General features: G+C 35.5%; 1 long non-coding RNA gene across 2 annotated transcripts in view; it reads right to left on the bottom strand.

Annotated features, from left to right (window-relative positions):
* LOC107669078 (uncharacterized) overlaps window positions 1-18,174 on the bottom strand; it is a 103,935-nt gene that overhangs the window by 12,810 nt on the left and 72,951 nt on the right. For both annotated transcript variants that reach the window (XR_001631946.1, XR_001631947.1), the window contains exon 2: window positions 7,855-8,029. This is a non-coding gene — a long non-coding RNA (uncharacterized LOC107669078). The remainder of the gene's footprint in view (window positions 1-7,854; window positions 8,030-18,174) is intronic.

Below are 18,174 nucleotides of genomic sequence, written 5' to 3'. Positions count from 1 at the left end.
TATATATACATACATATATATATATATATATATATATATATATATATATATTTCTTTAATCAACAAGAAATTTCCCATGAAATCCATTTAAAAGGCAACAGGTGAGCGAATCCTGGGAATCCTCTGGGAACGTGGTCACCCTGAATGCCTGCGTTCATCAATATCCTGCTTGGACCTTCATACAAACCCACGCACAAACATTCGTCAACCCCCTATTGCTCCCTAATAGTTCACAGTCCTGATAGGGGCCCACAATTCTGTGCATACAGAACAGCCTGAAATAATGCAGAATCATAGCCATGACACTGATGACAATGAACAACATCTTCAGATCTATTACTCCTGTGGTCTTTTCATTCATTGCAGAATTATTCCTGACAGCCTCTATTGATTAAACGCTTCACTGTTTGCAGTATAGATCAAAAGGTAATTACAATAGCGATAATATGTCACATATTATTGTAAAATTAAAGGTCAAACAGGAGACAAATATGTCATCTCCTGAAATTGGCAGATTAATTAAAGAGCAGGTTTCAACTTTGTGTTTTGAGAATCTCTGCAAAACGATCAATTGACACGTGGCCTGACATTTTATATATAATTTAATTTTAAAAGTTGGCATAAATCAACAGCAATCAGTCTTTTTTAATACTTCATTAAAGAGAAAAGTACTTGTTTTAGCTATGTCCTGTCCTCAACTATTTCTTTTTCTCCTACTTATGCAGAAAAGAGATTTGACAGAGGTGCAGTTCTTAAACAAATGCCCTCACTGTTTTCCTCCCTTTTCCTCCACACTCCTGTCCGTACAGCAGCTGGTCCCACAACGTCTCCCAGAAGGATAGACGTTCGCGATGGACAATGAGCCTGCAGAGGCGCCGCACTGTGCCACTGGGAACAGCTTCGGAATGGGAATAAAATATCTTTAATCTAGAATCACAGCTGTCCTCCCCTCGTTACTGAAGAGCCGCACCAGAACTCAAACCCCCTCCCCATCCACGTCAACTCAAAGCCAATGGCTCCCCATGGTACCGTTGCATCCTGATAAAATGGGAACTTTCACACAAATAGTTTATGCCAGTTCCTCTCATAAATCGTGGCATGCGCTCTCTCTCCTATCAATAAAACCCTAGTGTTCAAGGGCTATTCGACAGCCATTCGCCATGGTGTCATTTGATAGGAATCAAAAAGAGATCCTTCTTTTTATGTCTGACTTTATGAAGTTCCTTTTATATGCACACAGGAGTATACAACCTTTCAAAATGCATTATCACATGTTGTTTTGCTCAGTGTAAACTCTTATATATACTCATATATACACGATCCCTGTAAAAGTTGTTCAAATGAGCACCATTTTGTTCTTATGGCTAGATTCATGTGTTTCAACCCAGATTTTATACACATTTTACAAATCTCTCTCTCACAAATTCTTACACAACACTTTTTCTTTTTTGTCCTTAACACAGAGAGCTCTTTCTAAACAACTAAGCCTATATGTTGAATAACAGTTTCATAACAGTTGAAACACGAATATTAAATGTAATGACGGAAAGAAAGGATAATTGTAACAGGTTTTGGTTTTTGCTCATTTGTTCAGAAAATGTTTAGCCTAAACCTTTAACACTTCTCCTCACACATCTTTGACACATTAACAGTAATTTCCCATGATAGTTAAATGTATAACTTTTTTTAATTGAGTTGGACACAATTAAACTACAAGCCAGATGTTTCATTCATAATACTCATGATGTAATGTGATGAATCTAAAAGTAAATGAAAATGTTTTATGATGCAAACAATTCAATTTTATAATATCCACCTAACACCCTAACATTAGTCAATTACACAATACAAACAAATCTTAATATTATGATGGACATGTTATAACAGTGACATCAGAATACTGTATGTATGGAAAATACATAATCAAAGTACATTTTTAATTACAACCCTAAAACCAGAAATAACAAAGACAATTTTTACTCATGCAAAACTTCTTTTTACACTCAAACTGCTAAAAAAATATTCCAAGACTACTATATTTGTCTACTGCACAACCATATGGCACATATCATACAAAAAGCAGAAATATGGGTAGTTTATGTAACCCTGTTATTGCTGGTTCCGCAGTGCTTTTATGCATGGCTGAAAATTCTTGTGAAATGTGTGTATTTGATTATTTTCTATGCACACGTAGAAGAAAAAAAAATGGGGAAAACTGAGTAATGAAACAGAGCTGAAACTGCGGTCATTTATAATGTGTGGTTTCATCTTTTGAGTAGCGGTACCACCACCACACTGTGAAAACCAGACCTATAATCAACACCAGGGTTGTGCCAGGGGGATTTTACTCAAGTGTTCTCACATTTGTACCAGTGGGAAAAGCTTCACTAGCAGGGTTGCAGACATCTATCACTATTTCATATTTATTATAATATCTCAAACACTTACAGAGGAATTCATTCCCTGCATTGACAACATTTAAAATGGAAGAAATTTGTTGACAAAAGTGATCTATTGACATTTCAGTGCACTTCACAATTTGGGATACCTCGAATAAAACATACTGAATAAAAGCTGTAGCCTTCATGAAAACGTTAAGGCTCGTGCCAGTAGGCCAGAAAGGATGAATTAGGTCTCACTTTCTTTCTGTATTTACTTTGGCATGGTGTTGCATGCAGAAGTCAGTCTACCCCCAAAAGACTTCGGTGCGGTCATGTCCCTGAAATGCAAGGCCTACTAGAGTGATGACCTTTACAGAACTTGTGTGCAACAGGTTCTGGTCTCTGAAGTTATGCTGGAGCAAACGTGATAGATCATCAGCAATGAATGGAAACAGGCACCTTAGAAGAAAACTACAACATAGTGGAGAAAAAAAGAACAAGCTAATCTGTTATTACTCATGCATAAAATTATATGGTACATGCATAATACTGAGCTAACGACAGTTTAAAATAAACAGTTGCCAAAAGTGAGTCGTCCAAAACGTCAAAAAGTGAACGTTGTATGATAATCGTTTAGTCTCACAATGTTCTGGAATGTTACAGAAAGCACTAGAATATTAAAGCATATTCCAGAATGTTACAGGAACTTCTAGAATGTTCCTATCCTTGCAAAAGCAAATATGCAAAATTAGTACAAAAACATATCTGTTCTGAGTGTTTCATAATTAACAATAGAAGTTCTAAAATTTACCTGACCTAAATGTTTACCAAAATATTGATGCTACATGAAAATAAGTTGTAATAGTTAGCACCACAGAATTACAGAAGAACCATACAAATTTAAGTGAAACAATTGTTTTGTTACATTGTGCGATATAATAAATGAAAAGCATCCAGTGAGGCCCAAAAGTGAAAATCTTGTCTCTTGCATATTTCTAATTTAATAATTAGTGAACTAGAAATAGTGCAGAAGCTTAAATGGATAGTTTACCCAAAAATAACAAATTTAGTCATTTATTCATCCTCATGTCATTCCAAACCTGTACAACTTTCTCTCTTCTGTGTTTTTTTTTTTTTGACCCATTCAATGGAAGTCAATGGTAACCAAACTGTTTGGTTGTTTGGATTTTTGTTTTTCATTTGTTGGTTATCTATTCCTTTAATTGTATTTTTCCTTCATCGAATGCCATCATATTTCTAAATGTTAAAATTCCTAAAACTCCTGAACTTATTTACAGATTTAAATTTCATTTTGATCACAGGTTTTCAATGTGGTCGCAAACTCTTAGACGGCATATTGACCAAACAGCCAAATCAGCGCATGTCATGTGATCTGAAAGATGTACCGGAGAGAGATGCATGTGTGTCTGACTGCTGTGATTATAAGACGCTGTCTAAGAGTGCAAAAATAAGACTTAAGGGGATTAAATTACATGGCACAGAGCTCAGAGAATTTACGTCTGCTGAATCACCTTGATCACGAGTGTATAGTACACTGCTGGGTTTGAATTACAGCAGCACATGTGGTATTTGTTTTGAACATCAATTAATATTGATGATCCATTACAGCATCCTCCAAGCAGCTATTTTTAAAATTTCGATTTAGAAGCAGTTTTATCTTATCTGCCTGAGACAAAGGACTCTATTGACTTATCATTCATATCATAATTAGTTACACTGCCCTGTTTTATTTAATAAAAGAAAAAAGCACTAAAATAAATCTTTTATTTTATCTTTTATCTTTTTTGTTATGAAACACTAATCAAGCCTTTAAAAAGTACACAAATTTCACATTACACTTTATAAAATTAGGCAAACTTTAGGCTGAAGAACGTTGCACAAAAAAGCTGACAAACCTCCCAAATGAACTCTGTATAAATTTCAGGGAATATGGAGAAGTCAAGCACAAGTCATAAAATTGTATTGTCTGATCATAATAAATTAAGGCAATGGACAGAGGATAACCCAGAGAAAAGTGAGGAGGCTTCCCGGGAGAGAGGCAGTTCAGGCCAGATGAGTGGGGTGTGTGTGTGTGAGGCTTCCCGGGAGAGAGGCAGTTCAGGCCAGACGAGTGGAGTGTGTGTGTGTGTGTGTGTGTGTGTGTGTGTGTGTGTGTTGTAGCCACACAAACCAAACTACTCAATCAGTCCTGAGCAAGAGGGAATGGGTCATGTATAAGATAAATCGAAAGAATTAAGGGGGCTGGAGTGAAAGTGTCCCTGAGTGCAGAGCAAAAGCGTGTACGTGCTTTTGTGTGTAGCTCTGAGGACTATATTACCCCTGGGTTGTATGAAAGGGTGTAAATCAGGAGGTCCAACTGCACTGTAATGGCCCCTCTGGGTCAGTCTGCTGGCCCTTTAAACGGCTAAAAGCAATGGACGTTGGAGAGAATATATTGCTGAGAGTGATGAGAGAGAGGAAACAAAAACAGGTGACCTGAATAATTTTGTTTTAAAAGAGTTGATTTTTTTTTTAATCAGGTTTTACACACAGAATAAAGGGTTGTGATAAAACGCAAGTGTTAAAATGATTCCACTTCAGGGGTCAGTTTTCTAGTTGAGGGAATAGTGTTATAGGCCTCTGTGAAATTATTATAAGCTTTCAACAAGCTCTATAATCATCAGTTATGCTCTATATAAAATATATTTGAGTGTCAATATCCACAACCCTCAATATTTACCGTTATAAAACAAAAAAGTTTACACTACATGAGCAGAGTACCTAATAAGAGTGTTGTGTCCCATTTTTCCTTTTGTTTTTCCATCAAGGCATTTTGTCCACTGAAGGTAAGGGTATTAAAAGTAAATCAAAGATTTAAGAAATAATATAAATAATATATATAAATAATATGTGCATTTTTACATGACCTATTTTCTACTGAAATATTTCATATTTTTAATGCATATTTTAATTAGATTTTTTTCTGCACTGTGGAGATTAACTGATTTCTTAACCCTTGTGCTGTGCTGAGAATCTTTTATCTAATCTGGTACACTTGGTCAAAAATGACCATCCTTTTAAAAACTTCCTGTAAATCTCTCATTATGCTATATTATCACCAAATCTTGGATTCAGTTTTTGTCAACTTGTTTTCTTTCAATTAGCGCAGAGTTGAATTTCTTTCTTGGAATGATTTTTGTAGGCCGGTCATTTTTAACCGGGAACACCATAAGTGTAACAAGGTTAGGAAAAAATCCTTAGGAAGTACAAAAAGTATACAATTTTTGAGGGGAAGTTGTTATACCCTGTGTGAGCAAAGTCAGTCAATTTTAGTTCAATGTGATAATATTAACTAGCATTTTTGGCATCAAAATGACGAACACAACATGAGGGTTAACCCACTACAAATTATTTACAAAAAAACTTTTTGTTTTGATTTAGTTTTTTAATTTAGCGTGCTCCGCTTAGTTTTGGTAATTAACAGAGGTATATGTTTGTGCACACATGCGGATTTCTTAGAGATGGTGAAGGTGACAGTCAAATCATTAGCGTTAGCATCAGTGAGGTGGATAACATTAGTGCTGTGCCTCCCCATCTTCCTCTTTCTACTCTTCCTGTAACCTCAGAGGTGGAGAAGAAAATGAAGGAGGATTAGTAGAACTCTGAATCAACCAAATTACTCTAAATGACTTCTTCCAGAAGGCACAGCCGATGTGTAGCATGTTTAAGATGACATTTCAGTCGTAGAGGTAATTTGCATTCTATTTGACTCCGAACGGCACGCCGATATTAAGGATTCCGCCGGCATTTTTTTGATTCGCTCAGTTCAAAGATACACGCTAAGCAGCCGGGCTTAATCAGGGTAAGCACGACTCCTGTCAATCTAAGACAAAAGACATGGAGCTCCTCTAAGCTCCTGAGGCATTCTGCCCTGTCCACTCATGACACAGAGCAAATCTCCACTGCATCAATTCATCTTATTAAACAAAGATCTCAAACCGAACACATGTATCAGTAAAATCACCGGCGAAATTAAAAGAAAGCGCGGGAGGGGGGTAAAAAGGAAGCAGGAGAAAAAAGATTACGTTCAGGTTATTACATGCGTCTGCACATCACAAGGTGTGAGGCTGCTGTGATCCTGTTGCTAAGATACTTGGCTAATACCACAGAAACAAGCCCATATTGCTAATCTAGAGGAATCCATGCATGCCTCCACATATTTTGGCAGTGTGAGCTTGGACTCCATTACATGTCTTCAGTCCCTCACCTAGAGTCTATGGTGTCTCCCTTTTTATCTCCATAAGCCCCCCAAGATCTAAAAGAAATATAGAAATGTGACACACTTTTGCCGCTATATTTGGTGGCCGTGGGCAATTTAAAAAGGATTACACTTTGGGAGAAGGTTCTATGTAAGAAAACGTGCATCCAGCCAAAAGAGTCCTTCAAAGAATGCAGATCTGAAAAAAAAGCACCTATTTTGATACGAAACACATTTTCTGGTCCTCTCCATAGAATGAGAGCACTTAGGATTTTCAATGCATTACCAATATGCTCTATGAAAATTAGCATATAATGTTGAGATGCTCAGATGTGTTCAGACTCGTTGATGCGCACTGAATTGTATTGCAACGTTATCTAAAGGTGATTCAGGCTAATCATTTTCAAGTTTATTTGAAGTGAAATCCGATTTACTGAAATAATTTAGGACTGAAAAAATAAATTAGGATATTTCCATAATGTAATTTCCATACTAACAAACATTTTATTAGATAGCAACAAAGTAGGTGTGAATTCAGGTTAATTGAGATATTTTTCTCAATCATCTCAACTGCAAAAGTGTCCCAGTTGACCTGATTTCACCCTGTACAATATAAAAAGCAAGAGTATATTGTCATTTCATTTTTTTAAATAGGCAGAACAAAGGTTTACAGCAGCTTCCTAAAGTGTCCAGAGACTGCTTCTCTAATTCCCTAATATTTTGGCATTGTGTTTCAGCTTTAACTTCACCTGTCTTTTTGTTGGTAACATCTGGGGCATGAAGCCAAAATTTGAGAACGTCAGAAGATGCTCTGAGAGATTAAGTTTCAAACAGTCCAAAATATATTTAAGTGCAAAGCTATTACAAGCTTTAAAAACAAGTAAAATGACATTCAAATCTAATTTAAAAGACAGCTGTTAACTTTCTTTTTTGTTGTTGTTGTTGCATTCGTCAGTTTTTTAGGCAAATTCAGTATATCTGTACAATTATTTGACTGATTAATGTGTAGAGCATACAATATAAAATTTGCATTTCATAAATCTTTTTCTATGACAATATCTGTTTTGCACAACTGAAGATTCAACATAATTAAACAAATTATGTGGAAAATGTAGCAAAAGATGTGCAGGTGACACCATAAATGTTCATCTCTAGAAATGAACTGAACCCTGAGGGTTTTGGTGTGAAAGTGAGAAGAGATATTCTGGTAGTCACCTGTGTAATGTCTCAGCAGAAGTCCAGTGGTCTTACAGAGGGAGATGAAGAGTGGACGCACATGAAGTTCAGAGCTCTGTTCAGAATCATCTCGGCTCAAGGCATTATGTCCACTGAAGATACAGGTGAGAAGGTACTGGACCGGTTACAACCATTCTCCAGCATCCCTTCTGACCTGACACATGGAAAAATAATCCATTAAACAATATCTGGGTTTCGCATTACCTGTGATTTTACTACATTTATTTATTATTAATTTCTCTTTTCTGCACTGTTGAGATAAACTTTTTTTTTAATAAGACAAGGTTTAGGTGTATTTCTTGATATTTTTACCACTTCTGTGAACTGACATTTGATATGAAAAGCATTTAGTTACTAAACTAATTCATCATGAAGTTTTATACTACATGTGTGAATAGTGCAGTAAGTATCAATGTGTGTGCGCACATCCAAGTAAATGTTACTGTGAGCACTTTCTCCAGGCACATATTGTTATTGCTGCTAAAGAGTAAACAGAGCAGGTTAGATCGATATGGAGCAGAGCGGTAGGGAAGACAACCCCTTCGCTTTTCCTATCTACCGCTGCACTCGTTTCTCCCAGTGGCGGCAGAAAGAGCCTTGTTTACTGGCGAAGGGTCTGGCCGTTGATTGTCATCCCCGCTGTAATGGCAATGCGTGCACCAGATCAATAACCATCTGCACCAGTCCTCAAGCAATAACATTCAATAGGAAAATCCATTTACTTTTACTTACCTTTCATTTCTTTCATTTTACCATAAGGACAGGCAGCCTGGGCAGTGGGCTTAGCTAGGAGGGCATTTAGCATGGGACCCCAAACACCACTAGTACCTTAAGCCTGTTTTTTTCCCCACTCAAAATTGGTGGCCGGTTGCGAAAAAGGCAGACTTTTTAAAAGAGAGAAGAAGGCAGGCAGAAAGGTAAACACTGCAGTACATCTATGCATGTGCAAAACGGCTGTGTTATCTCAGCTAAAAATGGCGTATTATACATATATATGCATATAAATAATATTAATGTTTACTTTATATGTATTTCATAATATATTTGCAGTGTATGTAAATGTTATTATTATTATTATTATTATTATTATTATTATCATCAGTTAAGACTTTTATAGTTTATGCCAAAATTTATTTGGATCAGGATTTGTTATGAAGGGAGTATTAAATCAATTTATATACACACACACACTAGGGCTGCACAATTAATCGAACTTCTAATCGCAATTACAATTATGGATGCCACAATTACATAATCGTTCAAAGCGGCAATTAATCGTTCAAAGTCCACTTATGTTATTCTGCACACTTAAGATTTGTTTTTTTCTTTCTACATGTTATCTTAAGGGTTTTTCCATTGTTTTAGTTTTAGTTTTAGTATAACATTATAATACCATTCATAATTTCATATTTTAACTTTTTTTATAATTTAAAGAAGAAACCAATCCGATGTATATTTGACATTTGAGGCTTAATACTATAGAAAAGGTTGAAGGTTTTTCAGTTAGTGTTTTTAGCTTATTTTCATATAAAGATACGGCATGCAGTTGCATCAAACAATGGTATAAACATCATTCAATTTAAATTGTGATAATCGTAATTAATAATCGCAATTACAATTTCAAGGGAATAATCGACAATTATGATTTTTGTCATAATCGTGCAGCCCTAACACGCACACGTACACAAACATATTTGATGTAGATTTTATAATATATTTATGTAATATACATATAAATATTATAATAAACATGTTACATCAGATTATTAACCATTATTTTTCATACAAAACAAATGAACAGACAGAAATTATAAACAAATTTGAAATTATTTAAAATTTTCGTTGTTTCTTCTGCCATCACTCTCCAGAAGTTGGCCTGTATATGTGTCTCTGCTTCATAATAATGAATCTGGCTGGCCTCCCAATAACCCTGCTCCCATAGTCTAAGTCCACCTCCCCATCGTCACACCAGCAGCCAAATATCCATGCAAAAAAGCAACATTACCAAGCCAGATCTACTGTGAGAGACAGCTAAAGCAGTCTACTTCTAAGAACAGATTACCGACCATGCACACACACACACCCTAAAAGACTTGTGAGTGTGTTTATTGGGGGTATGCTTGCTTATGAATCTGAGTGCTTTATATTTGGCTCCCACTGTCGTTGGGAATGGGCTGTGCCTTTTATGATTCATATTTATGAGGTATTTTTGCTAAAGCGTCACCATGCCTGAAAAGTGTCATCTACATCATCTTGTGGGAATGAATTCAGTGGAGCAAACCATATCCCACCCAGTGAAACTATTTTTAAAGCAACACGTATTTACTTTTAAATAAAACAGCACATGAGCATCTTGATTTAAAGGATTAAAAGGGTACATTTTATAAGGGATTTACTAAAATAAACAGGTCAAAGGACACAGACTTCATATGTATGTGCACTTGTGGCAAATGTATTACATACTGTATGTACATATGAGAGTATAACTGTACATAGATATACATACACTCACACACAGCATATATATATACTGGTAAATCTAGCATTATTATAGGCCTGTGTTTGTGATGCACAAAAAGCCACTAGTCTTAAGTATTTATCAGATGTGCTTATGTACGTCGCTATTAATATTCTCAGAATACGTGTAAAGACAAGGCTTATGCGAGAATGTTCCTTTGAGTGTTCACACACATCCTCTGGATTACTGAGACTATACCATATACAGAGGCTTGTAAATGGCTTTAGTTAAGAGTTGTCCACCTATTGTTATGGTTTGATAAATATGGCACACCATAGGTGCACTTAATCTCTCTGTGAAGGCCACAACCTTACACATGTACCATACGTGTGCGCTCAAAGGGAGAGATGCAGAGTCTGTATATCCACATCACCCTCATAATTTGCCTATTGTTCCAGGTTGAGCTTCAAGCACGCTGGAATGCCAGGACCGCCTGACAGAAGGCTGCTGTACTCCCAGCATTGACAGCAGTGACTCACTGAAGCATCCCTGCCATCCCGCATTGTAAAGCTCTAGGCCTGGCATCCTCAACTCCACAGTGAGGCATTAAAGCTGGGCCTGGGATTTCGAAGACTTCAGAAGCCTCACACATGCAGATGTGTAAACACCTGCCCACTGGCAAGATCATGTGTTACTAGCACTGCTTCAACCGTACATAATAAAGTTAATAGACTAGGCTTAAAAACAAACAAACAATAACAATTATATGTTGCATACTTTTTATATGAGTTTAATAATCACAATTACATTGATGCAACTTGGGAATAATTGCATCAATTAAAATTTTACTGTTGCTGCACAGCGTTATTTTCTTAATAAAATATTACACACTGTAACGTTCATTGTTTACAATTCCCCTTGCAATATTAAACCATTAAACCTTCATTTATTTATTTTATTGCAGTAGTTTGTTATTAAAAAACAGCTTATTCATTTTTGGTTCTGAAAGTTTTGTATATGCACAACACAAATAAAAATGTAATTGCACAAATAGAGATTTGAGAAATCAGAGGGAGTACTGTATGAAACTTTTTGACTTATTTTACATTATTCTTATGCACTTCATGTTTACATCAGTTGCTGGGTTTTTTGTGCAAATATTACAAAATCGTTCATTCCTGCTTTGCAATACTTTCCTTTTGCTCAAGCAATTAGAAATAATGAATTTACAGCTCTTTCAATTGCTATTATTTAAAGAATGTAGGAAGGGTTGCTTTAGGAGACATGCTGAAATAATTATTAAGTAAGTACTGCCAAATTTAGGAGGGAAACTAATGCAATAAATCCTTACATTGTTCTGCCAATAAATGCCTTTTCATAAAGTGTGGAAATTAAAGACTTGAGAGATATTACTTTGTTTAAAAAAATAAGGTTGGAAGATGATTAATAGATTAATTAAAAAGAAAAAGAAGGATATCAAATAAAATATATTACCTGGCATTTTTAATAAGCAAATAATCTAATATCTTGTTTGTATGTGTTTTATGTATGCTTGTTTCTGCCCCCTCAGGATTACAGTACATGACAATGCACTGCTGTTTTTTAAATGAGCCTTGAGAATTAAACTACTGCTCTACAAAGCGAAGGTATACGATCATAGAGAAAATATAAGAATTATTCCTCCGTATTTGCAAAGTAATGTTAGCAAAATCCCTTGCTTATAGAACAGATAATCCAGGATTGCTTTCACAAGGGATGCTCTCTCTCTCTCAATCGGGTGCTGATGTTCAAATGCATCTGAAGTTTCTAGCAGAGAAAATATACAGCTAAATGATAGTGAAAGGAGAAACAGAGATTTCATGTATTTCTCTTCTGTTACTGACAAGTCTGTTACTATTTATCTGATTTATTAAACACAATGTAAAAGCATGCTATCTTCATTAAAACCTCACAAACAATATAAGTAGTCTGATTTGCTTCCATTCTGTTTCACACAAACCCCATATTCTTTCTCAGAATTACTTTCAAATCCAAAGAAGTCCAAATACAAATCCTGTTGTCATTCCTTATAATTTGACTTTGTGTCCCAGCATATTTCTCATGACATGTGACGTGTCCCGAAGTGATCTGGTCTACAGTGGCGGCCTGGAAAACACACACGCTAGATCTGCCGTTGTCTAATTACCTCATACAGCATGGCAACTTCAAAAAAAAGCACCAGGTTGAACTTTCATATATATATTGATCTTAATTATTTCGGCCCCAGAGGGTTAAACAAACTCCAAAGTGGAAGCAGAGGGGTAGCTCTGTTTTTTTCAAGCTTTACTGGGATTTGGTTCAGTTGGTATAGAGGTGTGCTGCAAAAGAGAGAGATGGGAAAAACAGCCTCGGGCACCTAGCTGAGGATTTGACCTGCTCTTGCAGCCTGGGAGAGAAAGAAACGGAGAGAGGGAGAGACGGAGAGAGAGAAAAAAGCCTGCTTTCCCACACTCTCCAGGTTGGCTTTTTTAAGGCTGGATATACCGGTGCCCCTATAGGTGTGTGCATTTCCAGCACTTTGCTAGGCAATAAGTGCGTGAGATGTTGAACAATTCAAACACTGTGCTGCCGTGCCGACCCCAAGGCTCAGCTTACAGCCTCGAAATTAAACAAATAATAATAATTAAGAAAAAAATCTCAGCTCAGAGTCCCTTCACACACAGAGGCCTCACACGTTCAGCCGAGTCACACAATGCAGCTCAACGCAGCACTATATGATAAAAGGGAATTATATCTGTGTTTGTTGATAGAAGTTCAGAGGAGCAACCAAGTCATATCCTGCACCTTTGAAGTTCATCGACTTGCGTTTTCAATTGATACTTTTGGTATAAGTTGTGAAAACAAACATAAGAGGCTACATTTTTGCTGATTGCTAAATAGCTAACAGTTCTGTACTTAAATTTTAGAAGTATTTAAGTACCATTTTAAAATCTACTGTTGCTAGTTTTAATGTCATTATTGAGTCAAATTCAAGTGACAAGTACTTATTTTAAAGCGTAGCAAAAAAAGTAAATCACTTTTAGTTTTATCATGAATTTTAAAAATGCTAGTATTTTATATATTTGGCATAACAAAATAATACTTACTTCTGTAAAAGTAAGCATAAAAAACCTAAAAGTAAAAAAAAAAAAAAAAAAAACTTACTTTTGCATCAGGCTGAAAAAAAACACCATTAGGAAATAAAAAAATCTTACAGTTTGGTCATCACAACTATTCAAAATAAACACTTTTGCTTCATACTTCAAATTCCGCTACAGGGATCATATGAAGATCTTTTTTACTCCATGTATTCTTGCTCTCTCCTACATTTCTATTTCCCTGGTATTTTTGAAGGAGAGTTCTGCTCTACTATGGTTATGATAATGTGATCGGTGAAGACATAGATATTTGAATTGGAAGAACAGGAAGATGCAAATCCCCCCGTAAATCCCTATGCCATACAAGCCTCAGCCGACGGTGCAGTTTAATATCTGCAGCCATGATTAAAAAGAGAAGGTGAAGCTCTATTGTAGTAATAAGAAGGATGAATGTGCTACACAGGGGCTGGGGGGAGTTTTTTTTTTTGATGACCTTTCATCTCCCCATGTCTATGAATTATAATTCAGAGGATATGAAATCTGACAAGGAACTTTTGTTGTCCCTCAAGGCTCCAAATAATTTAGAATATTGATTCAGGTATAAACATTTTATACAGGGTCACCAGTATTCCGCATTCTCACTGGATCGCAAAATACTGTGCAAATTCTTCATAAAAACCACATAAACAGAATAAATTTACATTTGTAAATATTAAGAAAAATATTAATTAATATTAATATTAAAAATATATAAAAAAAAAATATTAAGGAACATTGACTTTTAAGCTCTGAATAACTGATTATTAATTATGTAATCATAATTTAATTTTAACTGTCAACATTACAAGTGTTTAAAATGACAGAATTTATTGTAAATACACAACAATGAATACTTTCAGTTCATTTTTCAATGTAATCCATTTAATAGAAGTTTTATCAAATTGCTGTAGCTTGAACTGAACCCAGGCCTTTTCTCTTGTACCCACATACCGAAAAGATATGCTATGATCGCTATGATCATACTAAGTAGGCCACAGTTCAAGGACTGAATATTCATACAAGCATCTTTTATACTGATTGCATGTCTAACGTCTAATGTTTGTGTGAAGTCCTTAAGAGATAATTGACAGTATTAGACTTCAATCTGACCCATCACTGTTGGACTAAATTAAGAACTAGTCAGAAAGAGCAAGGAAGCAGGATAAACAGGTATGCGAAATTTCCATGTAGATTTTTCCCGTGTCAGTTAAATGTAAATATATATTTTACATATGCTACCTGGAAAGGTAAACCATTATGATGGAGTGGAAAAACTGCTCCTTTATGCTTCTGAATACATAATAATACATTATAATAATGATGATATGTGACCCTGGACCACAAAACCAGTCTTAAGTCGCTAGGGTATATTTGTGGCAATAGCCAAAAAAACATTGTATGGCTCAAAATTATCACTTTTAATAATAATCATAATTTTTCTTTTATGCAACAAATCGTTAGGATATTAAGTAAAGATGATGTTCCATGAAGATATTTAGTAAATTTCCTACCATAAATATATCAAAACTTAATTTTTGATTAGTAATATGCATTGCTAAGAACTTCATTTGGACAACTTTAAAGACTATTTTCTCAATACTTAGATTTTTTTGCACCCTCCGATTCCAGATTTTCAAATAGTTGTATCTCGACCAAATATTGTCCTATCCTAACAAACCATACATCAATGGAAAGCTTATTTATCCAGCTTTCAAATGATTTATAAATCTCAATTTCAAAAAATTGAACCTTATGACTGGTTTTGTGGTCCATGGTCACATATAATAGTGATAGAGACAATGTAAGTTTTGTAAAATTCAATTCTGCCTGGGTCAATTAAATTAAGGTCAACTTATTATTTTGTATATATTGCATTTGTTTCATAATTTCAATAGAACAGGAAAAAATACTGAGAAAAAAATATTAGAAGAAATATTTTACTGTAGTTTCTTCGTCTGCTCATCAAAGCTTAGGAATTGGTACTTGATAGCTAAATCACCTATGAATTATTTAAAAGGACAAAAAAGCAAAACAATGCAGTCATTATGTATATATAAAAATGATAAGAACTACAAGTTGACTGGGGATGATAGATATTCACAGTGCACTTCTTTCACTTTCAGATAGCGCCTAGATTCAGTCTTAACCACCATTCCATTCAATTCAATAGGACATTAAGACATGGATTTTGGGTCGATAGTGTCAGCAGAACTAGAGTAAACTCTCTAATGGAAACCAAATTGGGTGGCTGTTTTATAGCAGCAAGGCAGAGGAAGACACACAGAGGTTGAGGGCAATAGACTGCGGTCATACAGGTCAGAGATCAGAGCATTCTCCTATCATAAGGACAGACATCAGATTTACAATTAGACAGGCAAGTAAGGGGGCACAGATATTCACACACATACACACACACACACGTCCATGAAAATTCAAGCAAATTTGCACAAACACTTAGTTTTATAGGCCTATATGTTAGAATAAGTAAAGTTTGAAGTTTATGCAAACAAGGAGAAAAAAAATAATATGAATGATCTATTAGTTTATATGCATTAAAACAATTAGGGATTGTAATTATGTCATAATATAATTAATTTATAATATAATATAATATAATATAATACATTATTAAAAATTGTGATTGTTCAGGAATATTACATGTAGTAAAATATGAGTGATCATTGGATTTTTGGACTTTGAGACAAATAAAGCAATTTCGCAGTGTTTGAGCATTTGTGTTTGAATGTGTGCGTTTACCAGTGTGAAATGACTTCCTGTCACTGAGATACACTGCACTGCCAGGTTGTTTTCTCCTCACACATTTATGTCAATAAAAACGCTGTGCATCCGTTCTAGGGACTGCCAGCAGAAACACTTCAAGTGGCATGAATCACCAGTCTAGTCTCAATATCACTGTGGTGGAAGAAAGTGGAGGTTTAATGATGTAAACCATGTGAAGGTCGTCCTTCCTCTGTCACCAGTAACAGTTAAATATCACTCTAAAATTCCCACTTCTAACGACACGCACATCCTTGGACTTTCCAGGTGTGGTCAGGCCTTTTCATTGTTTTATTTTTAATTATTTATTTGCAATGTCACCCCTTCAGCATTTAAAATCCTAAAATATATATTAACAGTTATCATTTATATAGTTTGGAAACTTTCAAAGTCTTACCCTAGAGCTTGGTAAATATTTAAAAAAGGTTTAATGGTTAAATTATGACTCCTTATCATGCATCATTGAAGAATTGGAGCTTCTGACATAAAACCTAAATCTCAGGACCGACGTTATGATTCTTGATTACAATCTACTCCAATTCCACCCTTTGTTGGGCTTTTGTGTGCTTCAAAACCAAGTAAGCTACTTAAGAAAACACCCCTCGCTGGGTCAGATGAGTACAGACAGTGTTTAATTACAGAGTTGGTTTCTAATGTAGCTTTTAAGCTTCAGAGTTTTGTGTTCATAAACTAACAGTACTCTCTTTTCACTAAAAACAAGCTTCCTTGAATGTTAAAAGATTACAGTGAATCGCATTTATATGCATCATTTGTGTTTCTAAGCACTGACTCTCTGCTCAACACTACAGCTGTCATTGCTGCTGCCCCCTGGAGATAGTGACTATGAAGTGCCTAGTGACAGACATACAAGAACAGAAATATAAACAGAGTGTACATTTATACATCTTTTATACTTTGCCATTTGAGTTTAAACTTTGCCATAAACCATTATAAATTACTTTAAAGATTCAGTGAAATAGCTGAAGGATCAAAGTTTTCCATCATGTGGTGTTTTCTATTGAAACAAGGAATTTGGACAAGGGCCTGTGCCTATTTATAATATCCAATAGGCTATACTATACTACAGCCATGAACTGTGGTTTTCTAAAGAAATAAAATTGTGATGCAACACTTTATCAATGTTTTTTGGCCTTTTTTTTTTACCATAACAGAAAGTCATATTTGAATTGCATCTTCAGTGTGGACAGACAATTTGCTTGAAGCTGGAAACACACATCAAGTCAGGTTTGGCATCAGTTTTAAGAATTATCTGAGTATCTTTTGCAATAATACATAAAATCTTGACAAAAATTAAGAGATACACATAAATGCTGGTGTATTACTCTCTCGCTACCTGGCCATCTCTTTCAACTCCCATATAAGAGGTTCAGAGCAGATATGAGGGCAGCTGAGCTCTGGCTGTCCAGAAATGGTTTCCTTCACAACAATGTATAAAGAAGTCAAGGTGAAATTCCCAGAGAAGCTGTAACTTTTCAACATGCAGTTGTATAGTCAGATAGATTTACACGCTTCCGTGACTGACTAACAAGGTCAAGAGCAGGAGGCTAATAAAAATGAAGAGAGAAACAGAACTCTTCTCTCGCCTCCATTCGGGATCGCTCCACATTCACTACAAGCAAATATTAAGCAGAACATCGTGAGATCAGAAAGTTATAATGACTGTATACTATCGCATGCGGATGAAAGAAAAGTCAACGGGTCAGAGAAGAAACAACAAAATACACGGTTGCACGCTAACTCTAAATCCAGCTATTCTTTTCTTTCGGCCCTCTCTCTTTCTATTTTCTCTCACGCGCTGACCCGCAGCTTCTGATGTCACAGACACATTAAAGGCGAGTTTATTATCAGGCCGGAGAAAGACAACACACTCAGTGCCTGAATTATGAC

Source organism: Sinocyclocheilus anshuiensis, unplaced genomic scaffold, assembly GCF_001515605.1.
Source record: "Sinocyclocheilus anshuiensis isolate Anshui unplaced genomic scaffold, SAMN03320099.WGS_v1.1 scaffold124, whole genome shotgun sequence".
NCBI classification, from domain to species: domain Eukaryota; kingdom Metazoa; phylum Chordata; class Actinopteri; order Cypriniformes; family Cyprinidae; genus Sinocyclocheilus; species Sinocyclocheilus anshuiensis.
This window is presented reverse-complemented; position numbering and strand designations above follow the sequence as displayed.